Source organism: Miscanthus floridulus, chromosome 8, assembly GCF_019320115.1.
Source record: "Miscanthus floridulus cultivar M001 chromosome 8, ASM1932011v1, whole genome shotgun sequence".
Taxonomy (NCBI): Eukaryota; Viridiplantae; Streptophyta; class Magnoliopsida; order Poales; family Poaceae; genus Miscanthus; species Miscanthus floridulus.
In genome coordinates, this window is record NC_089587.1 from 213,115,994 (window position 1) to 213,120,682 (window position 4,689).

At 47.5% G+C, this 4,689-nt stretch overlaps 1 long non-coding RNA gene and 1 pseudogene across 1 annotated transcript; both read left to right on the plus strand.

The window, feature by feature from the left end:
* Positions 1–511: 511 nt before the first annotated feature.
* Positions 512–1,931, plus strand: LOC136478100 (uncharacterized). Its single transcript, XR_010764178.1, has 3 exons — positions 512–1,120; positions 1,285–1,716; positions 1,803–1,931. It is a non-coding gene; the product is annotated as an uncharacterized lncRNA (long non-coding RNA).
* Positions 1,932–2,132: 201 nt separating this feature from the next.
* Positions 2,133–3,093, plus strand: LOC136478101 (ATP synthase delta chain, chloroplastic-like; annotated as a pseudogene).
* Positions 3,094–4,689: the final 1,596 nt, after the last annotated feature.

The following is a 4,689-nucleotide window of genomic DNA, read 5'->3' on the forward strand; positions in this document are numbered from 1 at the left end:
CAAGGTTGTTTTGCCAGCACGTCTAGGGTTTGATGCTTGGAGCTTCGCCATTCCACCAGGATTTAAACATGGGCAGGAGCTGTATATGTACATGCGAGTACATTCAGTTGTCAAAGTGTGTGCTTGTGCTACTTGAGGTTAGATCTCCAATTTGGTTTAAACATGTGCTTGGACATAAGCATGTTGGCAATTTTCAGCATGTGCTTTGTGTGAGGTGTGCATGTCCTGCCTTCTACTCAGAAAAAAGAAAGAAAGGATCAGAATAGGAAGGAAAAAGTTGGAGGAATTAAGGGACAGGTATTGATCTTTTTTGTGTAATAATTGTGTAAAGGAGTAAGCTGTTAGATGACCTGAAAAGAAGTGGTATGATTAGTCATTTTGCACAGAATAGAAACAAGAAAAAACTTTGGCATTGCTTTGCTCCTGTCCATGGCAAAGACCCAATGAAGCTGTTTTAGGCTTCATGTGCTTCCTGCATCTAAGCAGGCAGTTTGTCACATTCATCAAGAATTGAGCTGAAGATTAACATGGATCAAAACGAGGTATGTGCCCCTTACCCATTGTACATTATCCTGAAAAAAGGGAGGGAAGATATTAGGCTACAGTTATGGGTATCTGAAAGGAAAGTTTATAATACAATTGGGTTGGACATACAGTTGGTTTGGACCCAACTCCCAAGCTAGTACTTTCAATGTGAAGTGAGTTAAGCTTATGGTGGTTCCTTTCGATAAGGAGCATAAGAAATATTCAATCATTACTCTACTGCAAAATAAGAAAAGGTCAAATGGAAATATGCTTCTTCATCTGTATAGTAGCAACATTGCTGGGGGATCTACCTTTACTTCTGCAGGAGACCCCAATTTACATCTTCCTGATTAGTAAAAGTGAGCAATGACTTGGCACACCTTCCTGTTCCCACAGCATTGTTATTGCATCACTAATCACGATATGTTCTTTGCTTCATTTTGCTCTCTGGTCAGAAGTTTTGATATATTTCTGTTCTCAGGGATTCAGGGGTCTTTGTGTCTGTGGTGAATCTCTACTGGTTAGGTTGGAATATGGCATTGATTACTCACTGAATTTTTCATCAGTTGATCTGTGATCAGACCTACAGCGTGAGGTGTGCTTGGGTCCTAAACCATAGCAGTTTAGCAGATATACGGAATATGACCAATATGTTAGCTCAAGTTGTTATGTACTTGTTTGTTTGCCGTCACATTGTTTTCGTATTGGTACAAGTTGTTGGATCATGCATGTGAACTTTATTTCTGATTTGAATTACAGGGGCTGTTATCTGCGCTGGAATTTGGATGCGAGGGGCCGAGGGGGTACTGAGTACTGAGTACTGACTACTGAGCATGATTTGGTACCTCCTCGGCTGTACATATATTTCGCTGTGGAACGGGTGCAAGGTCATCATCTAGTGATCCGTCATTCCTGAACCTGACCCCCATCTCTCTTTGGAGCAGCTCAAACGAAACAGTTCCGTCTGCAAGGTTTAAGAGTCGTATGGTCCCATTAAAGAAGTAGAGTTATTTTAGCGCAGGACTTGCTGCAGCTGTGTCAAAACATCGGAATTCTTACTTCTTAGTGCACCTGTGGTCCTAATCTCTGCTTGATATATGAAGAAAAAAAACACGAGATTTCGAATTGAAGATATGTTGTTGATATTGATACTGCTGTCCCAGCAATGGCAGATACGAACTTTGGATCAAGGCAAGCCTTTTTGACATCTGAATTCTGCGTTTCTTTGCCTCCATTCGTCAGCAGAAACTTGTAGTTGCTCAGTGTTAACCCTGCAGGTCAGAACCGTGCATTCTCCCAATTTGAATAAGGAGCGGATTCAGGCTACAGAAGTTTGGCCGACGTCAACGTGAAACAGAGACAGTTGCTTCACATTTTCTCCGCATCCACTTCCACCACAGCCAATCCCCAGGTCCCCAGCGCAGCGCCATCTTATCGTGCTGCCATCAGACTCACACGCACAATCCATCCATTTCTTATCCACCTCATCCCACCTCCGGCCACACGTCTCCGGCCACGCGACGCCCTCGAGCCCCACCGCCGCGCGATCCGGCGGCCACCCGATCCCGTCCGTCCGCTCCCCACCCCCAAACCCCACCTCTGTCCTCTTCCTCTTCCTCTCCCCCCCGGACCTCCCAAGTCCCAAACCAGAGCGAGGCCGCACTACCCCCGAGTCCCCTCCGACCGCACGCTCCGCGACGCGATGGCCGCGCTCCGCCTCGCCTCCTTCACCCTCCGCCCCGCCGCCGCCGCGGCATCCGCCTTCCTCCGGCGCGACCCCCGCGCCGCCCCGGTCCGCCTCCTTCGCCCGCGCGGCGCGGGGGCTCCCCTCTCTCCGCCTGGTCCCGCCCCGCCGCCGCGGGGACCTCGTCAAGCCCCGCTCGGCCGAAGCCGCGGCGGAGAGCTACTGCGTCCGCGCTGTCGGAGGTGGCCGTCGAGAACGGCACCCTCGAGCAGACGGTCTCCGACCTGGAGAAGCTGGAGAAGATCTTCGCCGACGAGACTGTCGCCGAGTTCTTCGACAACCCCACCGTCCCGCGCGAGGAGAAGACCCAGCTCATCGACGAGATCGCCAAGTCGTACGAGCTGCAGCCGCACGTCGTTAACTTCCTCAACGTCGTCGTCGACAACTTCCGCGCGACGATCGTGCCGCAGATCGTCGTCGAGTTCGAGAACGTCTACAACTCGCTCACGGGCACCGAGGTCGCAACCATCAGCCTCCGTCGTGCAGCTCGAGTCGCAGGACCTCGCGCAGATCGCGCAGCACGTCCAGAAGATGACCGGCGCCAAGAACGTCCGCCTAAAGACACAGCTCGACCCGGAGCTCATCGCCGGCTTCACCGTGCAGTACGGCCGCGACGGCTCCAACTTAATCGACATGAGCGTCCGGAAGCAGATCGACGAGATCACGTCCGAGTTCGAGTTGCCCGACGTCCCGCTCGGAGTCTGACCAGCTTGAGGCGTCCATCCTCGCCCTTGAAGCTTAGGTCCTTTCTGCTGCCTCTCTCTCCCTGCCCTCATTCTGTATCATTCTCTGATTGAATATTTGAATGAATGATGAATACTGCATACCTGGATTTCAGAGTTCATTCATATTTGAATGAATGGTGAATACACTGCATACCTGGATTCCAGAATCGTATTGTGTGCATGTCTTGGCTTGTTAGCATTGTGCATAATCTGAAGACAAGTGTATAGCTTAGTTTCATGTCATTCGCACGGTTTATAGAGTTTTTTTTTTTTTTTGAAGTTGAGACTTCGCTGGAGCGTCCAAGAAAGAAATTAATTGAAATTGGTTTCAAATAGGGAAAGTGGTGGAAATTAGGAAAACGCGACCATAAATTTCACATGAACCGTGTAGGAATTTCATGTAGAGAAACTGTGTCCAATTCTCAATAATCTATACTGCAGTGCTCCTATGGAACATAGAAATTTTACATGAATCATGTAATCGTGTATGAATTTCACAGGAATCACTTTATTTTTATAGAAAAAATAGGAAATGTAAAAAAAAATCTGTATTCCAAAGGGGGCCTTAAATGGTTGTATTTGATGTAATCCCTGTGATTACACACTTAAGCAGGAAGATGAATGTGCACAAATCAAAATGCTCACACAAGTAATCCAATCCATAATCAACCAAAACGCCCAAGATTTTTACTTGGACATCCCAGGCTTGCAATCAAAATTGAAAGTGCAATCAAGCCCTAATTGTAGGTTTTGGTGATAATGACCACACAATTAGAGAACTAATGAGGTTTATCGAGATGATAAGCAGGGAATTTATATTCGAGGATGCTATACGAAACAGAGGAGCCCCCAATTACAAATGTAGATGGCTTCAAACTCAAAGGAGGTTTAAATTCTTTTATATTTTGAATTTGAGTATAGAAAAAGCCGTACTATAAAGGGGGACACAATGCTTAAGATAATATATGCTACCAAGTGCTTAAACATACACATGCATCCTCAGTTTCACAGCCAAGACAGTCTAGACTTCACTCTTACCCTTGCTGTTTTACGTGGTGCGGCACTACCGCACTTGAAGAGAGGCACTGCCGCACTTGAGCCGCGGCACTGCCGCAACTTAAGTGACCGTTGGGAGCTGGGGGTATTTATAACCTTCCCCTTCCTCCCTAATGTCTCTCTGCCTCTTCTTCCTCACTTCAGCACGCCCAAAACAGAGCAGAAGCTCTCTCTCTTCCCTCCATTGTTGATCTCAAGCCCCCAAGCAAATTCATTGATTTTCCCATCAATCCTTGAGGGAAAAGGGTCCAAAACTTGATTAGAGAGCAGCTCCATTGACCCCCCAACTCTAAAGAGCATTTGGTTCACGTTTTGGCCTAGCGGTTGTGTTTGTTACTCTTAGAGCTTGGCTCCTAGTCGGCTAGAGTGTCGCCCGTGGAGTTTGCCAACTTGTGTGGCAGCCTCGGAAGGTTTGTAACCATCTCTTGAAGTTAGTAAACTCACCCCTCATCTCAAGAGTTAAGTCTTTTGACTTGAGAACGAGGAAGGGTTGGAAAGCCCCAAGCCTTAGTGGTTAACCTCAACAACGTGAAGGTAGGCAAGCTTTGGTGGCGAGCCAAACCACGGGATAAATCATTGTGTCACTTGTACTTGATTTACATTACTTGCATGACATATTGTGGTTGAGGTGATTTCTAG